Source organism: Chiloscyllium punctatum, chromosome 45, assembly GCF_047496795.1.
Source record: "Chiloscyllium punctatum isolate Juve2018m chromosome 45, sChiPun1.3, whole genome shotgun sequence".
Lineage (NCBI taxonomy): Eukaryota > Metazoa > Chordata > Chondrichthyes > Orectolobiformes > Hemiscylliidae > Chiloscyllium > Chiloscyllium punctatum.
The window spans coordinates 8909048-8926563 of record NC_092783.1 but is presented as its reverse complement, the minus strand read 5'-3'; the positions used below and the strand labels follow the sequence as shown (position 1 = coordinate 8926563).

Genomic DNA, 17516 nt, shown 5'->3' with positions numbered 1-17516 from the left:
AAGATCTCACTGGCTGCACCAGGGCATGGAGCTAATTTCATCTCACCTTGAACTATAAAGTAATCTGCTCTTATATGCTGCATTTCTTGGGTGATATGATGGGGTACAGTGGGGCACCCTGCTGGACTTCCAATCACTTATTGTGTTGGGTTAACAAGGCCTGTGTGACACACATCAGAATAAAAGGTCCACTATGTCAAAGGCTCACATACAGGCATTCCACGACTGTCCTCATCTGAATCCTTACGTCCAACTGCGTCAAGGTTTATGCTGGACTGGAGTTTGAGCATGATGTGATTGCTGGCTGCTTACATGACGAAGGAGCTGATCTGCTTCTAATATTCCCCTTAGACATTCACTGGAATCATGACAAATGAATCCAGCAATTGTGGGGATAAGCAACACTGTGGCTGCTGTATAATGAAGGTGCAGTGACTTGGATGAGGAGCACATACATCAGCAAACCAAGGGCCAGCATCAACTTCAAGCAGCTGCCTAACAGCCTCCAAAATGGGAGAAGTCACAGTCTAAGAAACCCTCAGGGAGAGGAGGGCATATACAAAGCCCAGAATCTTAATCCTCATTGTAAGTTCATCCAGGTGAGTTAGGGGTAATGCTGCTGCAGTCTGAAGTTACCCAGAGACAACATCACACCATGACACCATGTCATGTGTTGAAGCAGGATTTGGTAACAAGAAGGCCATCCCATCCTGGTGTCTGTCAAAGTAGCAGCTGCACTGAACTTGGATGTCACTGGCTGCTTTCAAAGCTTCACTGGAGACTTGTCCTGGATCTCAACCCACAAATATACTAAGACTTATTGACGCAATTTGTGACAGATCACACAATTTCTTCTTGTTCCCCATAAGGTAGTCAGCGCCGTGGCTTTGGCAACATAGCTGACTTTACCCAGGTGCAGAGTACTACAGACTATACACAAGAAGTATTGAAAGCTCCATATCTTACATGGCTGATTTCATCAAGAAAAAAGTGTTCCATTCAATTCGTATGCAAATCCTCTGTCATCATTGGTACAACATATTAGGAGGTTTGTGCAGGTACTCTGGAATCTGCCATGACATCCAGTTCTAAGATTTCTGCTTCCTGGGTGGCATGGTGGCTCAGTGGTCAGCACTGCTGCTTGACCTGGGTTCAATTCCTGCCTTGGGGGACAGTCTGTGTGGAGTTTGCACATTCTCTGTGTCTGCATGGATTTCTTTTGGGTGCTCCGGTTTCCTCCCACAGTCCAAAGATGTGCGAGTTAGGTGATTGGCCATGCCAAATTGCCCCTAGTGTCCAGGGATGTGTAGGCTAGGTAGATGGTAAATGTGGGGTATGGGGATAGGGAGGAAGGCTGCTTGGAGTGTCTGTGCAGACTGAATAGGCTGAATGATCTCTTTCTGCACTATAGGAATTTCAAGAGCTGGATGCCTTACAATGCTGCTGGGATTCATAATGGCTCCATTATGGAACTCCATGACTGAGGGTCATCATGGAACAGACAAAAGGCTTTCTGAAAATCATGTTTCAGCAGAGCCCAAATACAGTGCCTGCTTAATATTTGCATTCTGTTCCAGCTATGCAAGTACAAGCGAAGGGAGAATGCGGTGGATGCCAAAGAGCTGAGAGAATTGAGGAGGAAGATGAGGACAGTGAGTGGGAGGAACATCAAATACACCATAACATTTATGTAACAGAGAGCACACAATGTCCACCCCATCTGAATAATAGATTGACAATTCAGCACGCCTCACTGTCGCAAGCTGCCTCTCCCTGTGACTAATTATTCGGCAGCATATGTAATAAATTTGTATGACAAATTCACACCACGTTTTGTTTCTCAACAACGACAAGTAAAACAAACTATGCAGCTGCATATAATTAATGAATTTAGTTATTTATTACAATCTTATTTAATTTCCCATCATACAATTCAACATTGCCTCTTTTTAAACTGTGCATTTAGTCACCTTGAAAGACTTGAGTACACAACTGGACAAAGAATTCAGAGGCAAATCCAACTTCCTCATTGTAAAAGTATATTCCATTGGGTCAGATCACTGGAGTGAAAGAAAATGGATAAAGTTAGAACTAAGAGACAGTGAGCACTGCAGATGCTGGAGGAGCTATGAAGTTGATATTTTCAGTTTAACCCTTCAGCTCTCTTGCTCATCAGATGCTGTCTGACCTGCAGTGCTTTTTCCAGCACCACACTTTATCCAAGTTAGAACTAGAACAGTTTGATGCACTTCCTGAGAGCTCCACCTTTGGAAGCACTGTCAAATTGAGGTCTTTCAGGTAGATAGAAAAAGATCTCATGGCATTGGAGAAGAAGAATGGAGGAGATCTCCCAGCTGTCCTTGCCAAAATTTGTCCCTTAAGCAATATTATTCAAATAGAGGAGCTGGTTATCTTACGAACAGGCCTTGGGCAAGGTTCCCCAAGTTATAGTTCTGAGGAAGGGTTATTCGATCCAAAACGGTAACACTGATTTCTCTCCAAAGATGTTGCCAGACTTGCTGAGCTTTTTCAGCAGTTTGTGTTTTTGTTCCCCCAACGTATTTTGTTTTCAGATAGAGACCCCAAATCCTTACACTCTGGATGAGGAAAGATGAATTGGCTCCAGTTCTGAGGAATGGTCACTAGGCCCGAAAAATTAACTCTGATTTCTCTTTACGGATGCTGTCAGATCTGCTGAGCTTTTCCAGCAACTTCTGTTTTTGTTTCTGATTTACAGCATCCACAATTTGTTCTTCTTTTAAAATTGAAATAAACTGGCTGCTTTTCTTGGTCCATGTACTCCTTTGGGTCGTCAAAACAATGTTGCTTTAGAAAAGGATCCCTCAATTATGGATGCCTTTTCCCAAACCAGATGAATCCATGTTTTAGAAGGGACTTGCTTTCTTAAAGCCTTTAATTGTTCAGAAAGGAAGACTAATACCGGAAGAGCACTTTATATCATTAGAACTACAAACAGCTAGAATTGGTTTGCTAATTAGCTTATCAACTTTTGTAAAAATACAATGCCTCAGAAGGGCAAAAATTCAAGTATAGATGACATCTGTTCTTCAACACAACTTCCTTTCATCCAATTTCATCTGATTATACATGCACAGAGAATTCAGCAGCTTTCTTTTTTCGAAATGATTTTTTAAATCTGAAAATTAAATTATGCTCTCACATTCACCCATCTTACCTTACTATGAGAATTTAATTGTAATTTGAAATCATATCACAAATTCTTTATTACAGTAAAGTGCTTATCCAAGTGAATAGATGGGAGAGGAATAATGTAACATGGGTAATATTTTCTCTCTGTAAAATTTCTCACCTCAGCTGAAACATATTGCTCTTTACAGTTATAGTTTATCAATGCAAAGAGGCTTCATATATTTGACATTAATAGCAATACATCACATGTAGCGCTGTTGAACCATAGGAGACATTATAGCTAAGTAAGTTGCCATTCTCATCTAGAGTAGATATGTCCAGTACATAGGATCATCTACCTCACTAGGTCTCAAAAGGATCAGGAAACTTAACTGATTTACCACATCCAATGATACCACAGAAGATTTCCTTTGTTCACAAGATATAGCATAAATATAAAATATACTACTTAAATAAATTTGCAGATAGAAGTTCTCCTACGTGAGATGATAGAATATGCATAGCAGGGGCAAGCAGAAAGTTTGGAAACATACAGAAGTTATGATTGGAATTGGCAATTTTCTTGCTGAATCCTCTCTGAAGTCTTTAAATATGTTGATTTCTATTTGAATACTGGAGAGATTGCTGGATCGGTTTTCTAGATAGCTAGCATATTGTTTAGAATAACTATTAACAACACAACAAGAGTGAAAATATGTTTTCCTTTTGAGTTCTTTTTGAGTTTTTCTCCATAGCTACATTTTGATTTTTGGAGAATACATTTTGATCTGATGACACCCCTTTTTCATTCTCAATAGCTGACTTATTAGGTGATGCAATCACATAGCAATAATATCTTCTCTTTTTTTATTGACATATGGTATATTTCAACTTGCAGAGTCAGAATTAGAAGAATTCATCAATAATCTCGAAAATTACAAATTCTTCATAAAACCACACCAAAACACATGAGCACATTAATTTCTTTGTCATCACTGAATTTTAATTGACAAATTTAAATTGATGCAAGATAACAGACATAAATTAGAACCTTTTTTTTCAAGATAATAGATGCATTCTTGAAAAGCCATCACCCCAAACTGGTGAGGTCACAGCTAATATGTTTCCATTCCATAAACAAAGCTGGAAGAGGGATGAGAAGGAAGCTGTAATGACTGGGGGAGGACAACAGGCAGCCTTTAACTAAGTAAGTGATACATTTAAGATCTCAATCTCAGGTTTACATGTAACAGTTGCCGCAGGATTCATTACAGTAATATACGCTGCACTTTCTCCAGCAATAACTTCTGAAATTATGCAGCTGTAAGCCAGCGATTCCATGGAATTCATTACCTCAGTGATTGCAAATTTTTCTCTTTCCAGTTAGCTGAGTATTCATTTCTTGACAAGTTTAAAACTAATCTCTCTCCTTAATGCCCTCTGCCCCTCACAACCACCTTCCACCCCCTTTGTAGTTTCCTACTCCTTTTCCTCTTGCAGCTTCCACCCACTGAAACCTCCTTTTCCCACTTCTTAGCTGACTCTGTCTCCCCTTAGATTCCCTTTGTAGCCTTCTCTCTCCCAACTCATTATATAGCTTACATCTTCGCCGACGATCTGCAACCCCTCTTGCAGCCTTCATCCCACACCAACCATCTTTTAGACTCTTCCTGTCCTTATCCTTTGCATCCTCCCTCTGGAAAGCCTCAAAATCACCGCCCCTTGCACACGCCTGCTCCCCTCTGCCGCGGTCTGCTTTCTTCCCAATGACCCATTCGTGTTCACCTTCACTCCCATCCCTCCTTTCTCTTGCACTTAGTTTAAGACTACCTCTTCTCCCTTCAGCCCATCTAACTGTTTCCTCCCCTGCTCATCACCCCTCCAACAAACTCCCCGCCACCATGCCCTAGGATCTGACAAATGGCTGCCCATCCCAACAAAGAAAACAGCCCCCAAACCCTCTAAAAGGACATTGTCTCTCTATCCCACAAAAGGCAGAGCTGCCTGTTCCCAGCAGAAGTCCAGTTTGTGGCAAAAGACACCATCAGCAACTCCCTCACTGCACAGAAAGTGAGGACTTCAGATGCTGGAGATCAGAGTCGAGTGTGTGTGGTGCTGGAAAAGGACAGCAGGTCATGCAGCATCAGAGGAGCAGGAGAATCGATGTTTCAGGCAGGAGCCCTTCATCAGGAAACATCAATTCTCCTGCTCCTCAGATGCTGCATGACCTTCTGTGCTTTTCCAGCACCACACGCACTCAACTCCCTCACTGCTACTACTCCTAATTGCTTGCTGTTCCTCCAAACACAGGATGTTTCTCTCATGCATTTGCTGCTGATAGACTCACTCGGGAACTCATGTCCAGCAGCGAGTATGGGTAAGAAACAATCTCCTCACCATATCCGTCCATTTCACTAATCAGGATGACTTCTCTCTGAATGGTTGCACCTCATCATTGACTCTTCCCAGGTGTTCTGGGGGCTTTCAAGGGATGAAACTATCTATCAATCCAGTGCATTTTGGATCCTGCCATATAGGTTCCAGCTGAGTTAGACTTGTGAACAGCCTCCTCACTCTGCTCCTTAGATTAAAAGGCAAAGGCAAGGAAAAACTGCCAAGAAACCAGCTCAAGGTCAAGAACTAAAAGACAATGAGGTAACAACCTGCCTTCAGACAGAGCACACACCAATGAATGAAGGAACTAATAATCAAATTTGTATACCATTTGTAACTAAATCAGGGGAACATGGAAAAATTTCTTTTTGTGATTATGACACTTCACATTATTCTATCGAATTTCTATCACAAAACACGTGATATCATGGTTAATTTCTTTTCACAATTAACTGGCTAAAGATTTCTAAAAGTTTACAATCTGAATAACCCCAAGAAATGTTCATTTGTTGCCTTTGTTCAATAACGCGGATTGTACATTTTTGAAAATGCAGACAGTTGCAACCTCGTTACTTAATGCAAAAAGGAAATTACAGTCTTCTCAGTTATGGTCTTGATAAATTCTTGGTTTGATCGCTAGCTTGTTCTATGGAACTGTGAGAGCTGATAGGCAGAGTCACTTTTATAAAGCACCTCAGTATCTCTTTTAAGGATATGGGTGAAAGCAATCAGCAATTAACAATCACTTCCATTGATCCCTGGTGCAGTTGATGACTGTCTTAGTTTTGAACTGGATGCCAGTTGAATAATGTCAATGTTGTTTATTTGGGTTCATACATAAGTGTAGGCCACTTAGATTGAATCATAGAGTCATACAACATGGAAGCAAACCCTTCGATCCAACCAGTCCATGTTGACCATAATTCCAAACTAAACTAGACCCACCTGCCTGCACTGGGCCCACATTCCTCCAAACATTTCTCGTTCATGCACTTATTATCTCATTCACCACAGAGATGATGGCCTAGTGGCATTATCACTAGACTGTTAATCCGGAAACCCAGGTCCTGTTCTGGGGACCTGGGTTCAAATCCTGCCATGGTGCAGATGGTGGAATTCAAATTCAAAAAAACCTGGAGTTAAGAGTCTAATAATTACCATAAATCCATTGTTGATGATTGGAAAAACCCACCTGGTTCACTAATGTCCTTCAGGGAGGGAAACTGCCATCCTTACCTGGGTGTGGCCTACATGTGACTCCAGAGCAATGTGGTTGACTCTTAACTGCCCTCTGGACAATAAATGCTGGCCTAGTCAGTGACATCCTCATCCCATGAACAAATAGAAAACATTTAAATAATTTATAAACATTGTAACTGGACCCACATCCACCACTTCCTCTGGAATTTAATTCCACATACTAACTACTGTGTAAAAATATTGCCATTCATTTATTAAAACCTTTCTCCTCTCCCTTTAAAAATATGCCCCTTAGTCTTGAAATTCCCCAGCTTAAGGAAAACATATCTGCCAATCACTTAATCTATACCCCTCATGATGTTAAAAACCTCTAGAAAGGTTACCTCTTAACCTGCTAAACTCCAGTGAAAAAGGTTCCAGCCTAACCTGCTTCTCCTTATATCTCAAACCTTCCATTCCTGGCAACATCTGGTAAATCTTTTCTCAACCCTCTCCACCCTAATAATATCCTTCCAATAACAGGGTGAACAAAACTGGACACACCACTTCGGAAGAGGCCTCAACAACATCCTGTACAACCTCAACATGATGTCCTAAGTCCTAGACTCAAAAGGTCTGAGTAATGAAGACATGCATGCGAAATGCCTCCTTAAGCAACATGCATGTGATGCAAACTTCAATTATGTACCTGAACCCTTGCGTCTTCCTGTTCTAAAACATTATCCAAAGCCTGACTTTCATTCCTGCCCTTGTTTGTTTTAACAAAATGCAATACCTCGCATTGATCAAAATTAAACTCCATCTGACACTCTTCAGCTCATTGATCCAATTTATCAAGATCTCTTTGTAATCTTTGAATGGTTCCTGAAAATAATGGGGAAGGAGAAAATATTTGCAAGAATATACCATAGAATTGACTTTACAATTAACAGTATATGTTCAGATATCATGTAAGGATTAAAAACTGTAGCACAAGCAAAGTTTTTCATGAAAGGGATAACTCCTCACTTTTGAACTTATCCCTTATATGAATTATGTAAGGACGGTCTACTGCTGATAGCCTATTCTGTTTTATTTTCTGTGTAGAAGACCCTAAATGTCAGTGGTTGTCAGCTATTGTTTTTCATAGAAACTGCTTCTAACGAATAACATCTCCAATGGGTTTTGTTATTAGCTACACCCATTAATTATTAATATGGCATCGTTTGTGTGTGGAAATTTCCAGTTACAGCTGGCACCACAGCCATGATTTTGTCAGCTTAACAGGGTCTGTGCCACGGGACTGTCTAACTGGCAGTGAAAAATAGGCAAGAGTGCGTGGAGGTGCTCGGGATCAATTCTACAGTGTGAACTAATTTGTATAATTGGGAGAAACTAAGATCAGCTTTGGACCAGCACTGGCAGCTTGCCTAATGAAGGAAGTAGAAACCTGGCCAGTATTTCAATTTTAAAGAGGAGCGGTCCTATAAAGATTCCATAGGAACAGCTTTCATAAAGCTCAGTAATGGATTTTAAATGTTTGTCATTTTTCACAAAGACTGAGACCCTCGGGTAAAAAAATGGCACGCATAATGTAAGCGCAAAGAAATCCAATTTCATTAAACTGGATTGTCGGACAATTAGTGGAGCATCACTCATTGGTTGGTATCTAGCCAAAACGGACATGTTGCTACAGAGTACTTATCAGGAGGTGATAGCCAGGTTAAATAGGACATGAGTGTTGTCTACAATGTTCTGTTCTCTTGGCAAACATATCACTCAGAAAAAAATTGGTGCTGAATCAAAGTGATTCTTCATTTCAACAGGGAATTGGACTTGCCCCTTGAACAAAATCTTTACATAGAACATAACGGCGTAGTATAGGCCTTTCGGGCTTCAACGTTGTGCTGACCTGTGAAACCAATCTGAAGCCCATCTATCCTACACTAATCCATTTTCATCCATATGTTTATCCAATGACCATTTAAATGCCCTTATAGTTGGCGAGTCTACTACTGTTGCAGGCAGTGCGTTACACACCCCCTATTATTCTGGATAAAGAAGCTACCTCTGACATCCATCCTATATCTATCACCCCTCAATTTAAAGCTATGGCCCCTCATGCTAGCCATCACCATCCGAGGAAAAAGGCTTTCCCTGTACCTAGTCCTCTGATTATCTTGTATGTCTCTAAGGCTACTCTTATCCTTCTTCTCTCTATGAAAACAGCCTCAAGTCCCTCAGCCTTTCCTCACAAGACCTCCTCTCCATACCAGGCAACATCTTAGTAAAACTCCTCTGAACCCTTTTTAAGGCTTCCACATCCTTCCTATAATGCGATGACCAGAACTGTACACTGTTATCCGAGTGCGGCCGCACCAGAGTTTTGTACAGCTGCAGCATGACCTCGTGGCTCCGAAACTCAACCCCTCTACCAATAAAAGCTAACACACCATATGCCTTCTTAACAACCCTATCAACCTGGGAGGCAACTTTCGGGGATCTATATAGGGACACCAAGATCTCTCTGTTCATCTACACTACCAAGAATCTTACCATTAGCCCAATATTCTTCATTCCTGTTGCTCCTTCCAAAGTGAATCACCTCACACTTTTCTGCATTAAACTCCATTTGCCACCTCTTAGTTCAACTCTGAAGCTTACTTATGTCCCTCTGTAACCTTCAACATTCTTCAGCACTATCCACAACCCCACTGACCTTTGTGTCATTCGCAAATTTACTAACCCATCCTTCTATGCCCTCATCTAGGTCATTTATAAAAATGACAAACAGCATTGGCCCCAGAACAGATCCTTGCAGTACACCACTAGTAACTGAACTCCAGGATGAACATCTCCCATCAACCACCATCCTCTGTCTTCTTTCAGGTAGCTAATTTCTGATCCAAACAGCTAAATTACCCTCAACCCCATGCCTCCATATTTTGTGCAATAGCCTACCAAAGGGAACCTTATCAAATGCCTCACTGAAATACATATACACCACATCAACCGCTTTACCCTCATCCACCTATTTGGCCACTATCTGAAAGAACTCAATAAGGTTTGTGAGGCATGACCTAACCTTTACAAAACTCTGTTGACTATCCCTAATTAACTTATTCCTCTCTAGATAACTATAAATCCTATCTCCTATAATCCTTTCCAACACTTTACCCACAACCCAAAGTAAGGCTCACTGGTCTATAATTACCAGGGTTGTCTCTACTCCCCTTCTTGAACAAAGGGACAACATTTGCTATCCTCCAGTCTTCTGGCACTATTGTTGTAGACAATGATGACATAAAGATCAAAGCCACAGGCTCTGCAATCTCCTCCCTGGCTTCCCCGGGATTCGCAGGATAAATCCCATCTGGCCTAGGAGACTTATCGATTTTCACACTTTCCAGAATTGCTAACACCTCCTCTTTGTGAACACCTACCCCATTTAATCTAGTAGCCTATATCTCAGTATTCTCCTTGTTGGCTTGTCTACATACTATGTCAGGAAATGATCCTGCACATATTGGACAAAAATTGACCCATCTAAAGTACTCTAACTATTGTATTTCCAGTCAATATTTGGAAAGTTAAGGTCCCCCAAAACAACTACCCTGCTACTCTCGCTCCTATCCAGAATTATCTTTACTATCCTTTCATCTACATCTCTGGAACTATCCGGAGGCCTATATAAAATTCCCAATAGGGTGACCTTTCCTTTCCTCTTTCTAACCTCAGCCCATAGTACTTCAGTAGATGAGACCTCAAATGTCCTTTCCTGCTACCATAATACTGCCCTTGACTAACAATGCCACACCTCTCCCTTGTTAACTATCTTCTCTGTTCTTATGGAAACATTTAAATCCCAGAATCTGCAACAACCATTCCAGTCCCTGCTCTATCCATGTCTCCAAAATGGCCACAACATTGAAGTCCCAGGTACCAACCCATTCTGCAAGTTCAATTATCTTATTCCGGTTGCTCCTCGCGTTGATATAGACGCACTTCAAACCACCTTTCTGCTGACCGGTGAACCCATGCAACCTTGAAACCATATTTCTGACCTCACTATTTATTCTTAACCTTCTGGACAGTGGAACTACAATTCTCGGTTAGAGGAGGACGATGGGTGGGAGACATTACCTAAGTAGAGTTTCAGGTAACGCAACCACCCAAATATATTACTTCACTTACTCAACAGTCCCATGTCCGCTCCTGCTCAGTGTGTGATCTGCCTATTCACGAGGTAAGTTTATATAATTTTAAATTTACCTTCTTGGCAGGCCCAAGTCCTCATTGTCACTCCTGCCACTGCTGCTGCTACTGGCAAAATGGAGACCGCTGAACACACAAGGTAAGTTTATATAATTTAAAATTTACCTGCCCAGCAAGCTCGTGGTCCTCACTGCCCCTCCTGCCACTGCTGCTGCTACTGACAACTTTACTTACAGGATGGATAGGTGCACAACTTATTGACTGATTTGAGGCATGTTGCCAATTTTGGTTGGAAAGGATTGGGTTTCATAAATGTTTAATGTTGCAGTGACCTTCACGTCTTTTTGAAAGAGCCATCCTTTCGGTCAACGTTGCTCTGCATGTGTGACTGCTTACATCATGAAGCTGAAATATCAAAGCCTTCTTTAGGAAGGACTACCCACAGGAAGTCAAGAATCTGGACTAAGAATGATTGCACGTAAGGAAGGAGGAATAGTTGAATATGTCTTACTTGTGTTTATACAGGGCTTACATACCTACTGTCCAAACACATTTTTCCTTAAATAGTAAATACTTAAAACAGTGAAGTCTCACTATCAGTGGCTTTACATGATTTCAGTACATCACTGATTATGCATGTCTATATGCCATTCGAATAAAGCATTATATAACCATGAACTTTAACCACGTCTGTCAAATCTTATTTGTCTGGAGTAATTATCATCTATTTTGATGCCTGTTGTTCACAAATAGATATTGTCCCATATAAATGGATTTGTAATACGCCTTACTCTTTTGGATCTAAAATATAATTTGTAAAGTAAGCTCTAACTTTTTTTTAAACAGTGTCTTGCCGATTAAGCTATCATGTAGAAACTAATAAAGAATTACTTTTCTTATCTCAGAAGTTAGCAGACAAAACCAAAAAGTAAAAATAATCTTAACAACTCAAATTGGTGCATTTTAATAAACATTAACACTACCACTATTTGACCTAAAGATTCACAGTTAAAGTTGCCTCACTATTGACTATACTGGACCTTTCCTAGTTTTTGAAGTAATTAGTGTTTCTACAACATGGATAAGGTGATTACATTAAAAATATTAATTCACTTTCACAGTTGTGACTAGCATTCAGATTGTGTATCCTACAAATTAAGCATGCAGCACTACATAGTATTTATAGAATTTAAATAGGTCATTCAGCCTAAGGCTGATGTTTATTCTCACTGCTAGCTTATTCCTAACTTACTTTGTCTCACCCAATCAACATAACCTTTGGTTTTTCTTTTCTCCTTTGTGCACTAATTTAGCTTCCTCAATGCATCCCATCTCAACTGCATCCTATGTTAATGAGTTCTTAATTCTCACTGCTTTTGAAGAAAATACATTTTTCTTGAATTTTTTAATTTAATTTATTCCTACCCCAGTGGACACAATGGGTTGCATCATAAATAATTTTGGCTAAGTCAGAATTGCATTGAGTTTCTAGAGGAATTTATGCCATAAGGCCTAGCAGCTTCTCTGTACTGAATCTGACTCATTAGTTACCTTTCTCTATGTAGTCCCTCATGTCCGATTTCTGCCAGTCTTTCCATGCATCCTTCCTACAACACTCGACGAATACTGGCTAAAACATTGCCATCTCAAATTCTCTACCTCCTGATGCTGCCTGGCTTGCTGTATTCTTCCAGCCTCTTGCCTGTCTACCTCTTGCAACTGTGACATCTTTGATATTCTGCAGTGTACCTGATGGGCACTGGCATTCTGAACTTGCTCTGCTTGGTGACACAGAGTTATAACATGTCAGATTAGGAGAAGGTGGCAGCACTGTACTCCAACAGATGCCTCGAGGTCCTGCTCAATGTTTTGGTACAGAGGAGAGGGCTTTCTTCCTGGAGAACTGGCAGATGATAGCTGTACCACCAAAACCTGGCAGTCTGGTTATTGTCACTACCTAGGTCAGTGCCACCTCAAGGTTATGGAGAAGCAACCTGCAAGAAGGTCAAACCATCTCTGCTCTGCCAGGGTAAGTGCCACATTCCTCTCTCTCTTACTGCACCCACCTCTGACCAAGAATCCTCCTCCACCACTCATCATTGCCTGCAAAATATTCCCTCACTTGGTTTCCACCCTCAACCTCTCTCCCACTGCTACCACCACCCTACATAAAGTCATAGAGATGTACAGCATGGAAACAGACCCTTCGGTCCAACCCATCCATGCTGACCAGATATCCCAAACCAATCTATTCCTACCTGCCAGCACCCGGCCCATATCCCTCCAAATCCTTCCTATTTATACACCCATCCAAATGCATCTTAAATGTTGCAATTGCACCAGCCTCCACCACATCCTCTGGCAGCTCATTCCATACACGTACCACCCTCTGCGTGAAAAGGTCACCCCTTACGTCTCTTTTATATCTTTCCCCTCTCATCCTAAACCTATACCCTCTAGTTCTGGACTCCCCAATCCCAGGGAAAAGACTTTGTCTATTTATCCTATCTATGCCCCTCATAATTTTGTAAACTTCTAGAAGGTCACCCCTCAGCCTCTAACGCTCCAGAGAAAACAGCCCCAGCCTGTTCAGCCTCTCCCCGTAGCTCAGATCCTCTAACCGTGGCAACATCCTTGTAAATCTTTTCTGAACCCTTTCGAGTTTCACAACATCTTTCCTGATAGGGAGGAGACCAGAATTGGACGCAATATTCCAACAGTGGCCTAACCAATGTCCTGTACAGCCGCAACATAACCTCCCAACTCTTGTACTCAATACTCTGACCAATAAAGGAAAGCATACCAAATGCCTTCTTCACTATCCTATCTAACTGCGACTCCATTTTCAAGGAGCTATGAACCTGCACTCCAAGGTCTCTTTGTTCTGCAAAACTCCCTAGGAACTTACCATTAAGTGCATAAATCCTGATAAGATTTGCTTTCCCAAAATGCAGCACCTCACATTTATCTGAATTAAACTCCATCTGCCACTTCTCAGCCCATTGGCCAATCTGGTCCAGATCCTGTTGTAATCTGAGGTAACCATCTTCGCTGTCCAATTTTGGTGCCATCTGCAAACTTACTAACTGTATCTCTTATGCTTGCATCCAAATAATTTATGTAAATGACAAAAAGTAGAGGGTCCAGCACCGATCCTTGTGGCACTCCACTGGTCACAGTCTTCCAGTCTGAAAAACAGCCCTCCACCACCACCCTCTGTTGTCTACCTTTGAGCCAGTTCTGTATCCAAATGGCTAGTTCTCCCTGTATTCCATGAGATCTAACCTTGCTAATCAGTCTCCCATGGGGAACCTTGTTGAACACCTTACTGAAGTCCATATAGATCACATTTACTGCTCTGCCCTCATCAATCTTCTTTGTTACTTTTTCAAAAAACTCAATCAAGTTTGTGAGACATGATTTCCCACGCACAAAGCCATGTTGACTATCCCGAATCAGTCCTTGCCTTTCCAAATACATGTACATCCTGTCCCTCAGGATTCCCTCCAACAACTTGCCCACCACCGAGGTCAGGCTCACCGGTCTATAGTTTCCTGGCTTGTCTTTACCGCCCTTCTTAAACAGTGGCACCACGTTTGCCAACCTCCAGTCTTCTGGCACCGCACCTGTGACTATCGATGATACAAATATTTCAGCAAGAGGCCCAGCAATCACTTCTCTAGCTTCCCACAGAGTTCTCGGGTACACCTGATTAGGTCCTGGGGATTTATCCACCTTTAACCGTTTCAAGACATCCAGCACTTCCCCCTCTGTAATCTGGACATTTTGCAAGATGTCACCATCTATTTCCCTACATTCTTTATCTTCCATGTCCTTTTCCACAGTAAATACTGATGCAAAGTATTCATTTAGTATCTCCCCCATTTTCTGTGGCTCTTGCTGATCTTTGAGGGGCCCTATTCTCTCCCTAGTTACCCTTTTGTCCTTAATGTATCTTTGGATTCTCCTTAATTCTATTTGCCAAAACTATCTCATGTCCCTGTTTTGCCCTCCTGATTTCCCTCTTAAGTATACTTCTACTTTATTTATACTCTTCTAAGGATTCACTCGATCTATCCTGTCTATATCTGACATATGCTTCCTTCTTTTTCTTAACCAAACCCTCAATTTCTTTAGTCATCCAGCATTCCCTATACCTGCCAGCCCTCCCTTTCATCCTGACAGGAATATACTTTCTCTGGATTCTTGTTATCTCATTTCTGAAGGCTTCCCATTTTCCAGCCATCCCTTTACCTGCGAACATCTGCCTCCAATCAGCTTTTGAAAGTTCTTGCCCAATACCTTTCTCCAATTTAAAACTTCAACTTTTAGATCTGGTCTATCCTTTTCCATCACTATTTTAAAATGAATAGAATTATGGTCACTGGCCCCAAAGTGCTCCCCCACTGACACCTCAGTCACCTTCCCTGCCTTATTTCCCAAGAGCAGGTCAAGTTTCGCACCTTCTCTACTAGGTATATCCACGTACTGAATCAGAAAATTGTCTTGTGCGCACTTAAGAAATTCCTCTCCATCTAAACCTTTAACACTATGGCAGTCCCAGTTGATGTTTGGAAAGTTAAAATCCCCGACCATAACTACCCGATTATTCTTACAGATGGTCTCTGTGCAGCATCCTCAGTCCTTTGCTACATCTCATCATATTTCTCCTGTATGCTCAAGCACCTGAAAGACATGCACACAGCTCACCTACTTTTTCTCATTACAGGAGACGATAGCCCAAAACAAAGAAGCGAATGTCTGTACTGGTGTAGTGTGCCTGGTATTAGGCTCCTTGCCCTGTAAGGTCTTTGCAGAAGAGGAGGCCACTCCTGCAGACAGGCTGAAGTGTCAGTGTCCTGCCAAATGTGTAAGCACTGCTCAGCATGTCACTGTCATGCTCCCTTCAACCCTGTTGTCATGCTCAGTCATTCCACTCTGTTTCTAACCACTGGTTGGGACTCCTCCTCTCCCTTTTGTCTTGCAGTTTGTACAAACATTCCCCTGACATCTGCAGAGAAATGGCAAGTCCTTAAGAACCATTGTCCTGGACTTCTGAGGCCAAGAGTAGCAAGGCCTCAGAGGAAGTGTATCATCAAAGCACCTTCCTGAACCCTCATAACCTCCTCGGCTGCAATGCTGATACTTTGGTAGGAACCGCTGTGACAGGGAGTAAGGGAAAATAATCCGGTGGGCACCTCACCGTGACAGCGCTGTGAGTGGCCGACGAAGAAATGGCCCAGCCTACAGGCACTTAGAGGCCAGACAGGGACCAGGGATCTGTTCAGTCCCAGCCTGTGGTACAGCAAACATGGGTTTTGTTCAAATGCACAGGGAGGAACAGCAGCGGCAGACTGGCAAACAGGAGGCAGTGGCCCTGCCTGCCCAATGCTGCATCAATGTGGTGAGTCATGTGACTGCTTTCCTCCATTGACAGGTTGCCGGCTGTCACTGGGATCCCAGCCCAGAGCCCTCAGGAGCTGACTGTGTACCATGCACATTCCTGCACTCCATGCCTTCAGCCATTGTTCCTCAGGACTGAGGGGATGGTGAATCTTGGCTCCATTCATGGTGGCCCCTCCTCACAAGGGGAGCGGATGATGCCAGGAGACACCCAACTGGACCTGGAAACACATACCTCTGCACTTTCCAATCTGGACAGTCAGGGGCAGAATCTTCCAGCTCCACCCTTGGACACTTAAGCCAAGGAGGGTCAATCTATCACTGACAAGGTGATCGTCAGCATGTCTGGCCCATCTAGACCCAAGTGCCTCTGTGGTTGTCTTGCCAAACTCCAGGGCCAACAGCCTCTACATCAGAGCAAGCACCCTTCACCCTAGGTATGGAACTACAGAATACACAGAGGTAGTATCAGGAGAGAACAATATTGAAAACACTTTAGTGGCACGTGTGAAGGTTATCTTGTCATTTGAAATTTGTACATTAGTGTTATTGACTTTAGCTTTCATTTAACTGCTTTTGAATCTCCCTGAAAAATACATTTTTCAGCAGTTCATTATCATAGAAGAAAGACTTCATTGACTGAGATTTATACTAAGAACCTATGACATCAGGGGCAGCATGGTGGCTCAGTGGTTAGCCCTGCAGCCTCTCAGTGCCGGGGACCCGGGTTTGATTCTGTGTGGAGTTTGCACATTCTCTCCTTGTCTGTGAGGGTTTCCTCCCACTATCCAAAGACGTGCAGTTTTGATAATTGGCCATGCTAAATTGCACATAGTGTTCAGGAATATGTATATTAGGTTAATTAGTCAGGGGTAAATGTAGAATAATAGGGGAAGGAGTCTGGGTGGGATACTCTTTAGAGGGTCAGTGTGGACTTGCTAGGCTGAAGGGCCACATTGTTGTGATTCTATGATAAGCTACAAGCAGGGCAAAAATGCTGTGTAATACAGACACAGTTGACTCTCCAGATTAACTACCTGATGTTTAGATCTCTCTGTACACAAGGCGTAGCTGCTAATAATTTTCTGACAGTGGCCTGTGCCAGCGAGGTGCCACCTAGAGAGTGGTCAATGTTGTAACATGGCTAGGGAGTAGGCAGCATCCAGGCCTGTATG

General features: G+C 42.2%; 1 protein-coding gene across 3 annotated transcripts in view; it reads right to left on the bottom strand.

The window, feature by feature from the left end:
• LOC140467147 (synaptotagmin-B) overlaps positions 1–17516 on the bottom strand; it is a 663372-nt gene that overhangs the window by 341570 nt on the left and 304286 nt on the right. The window lies entirely within an intron of this gene.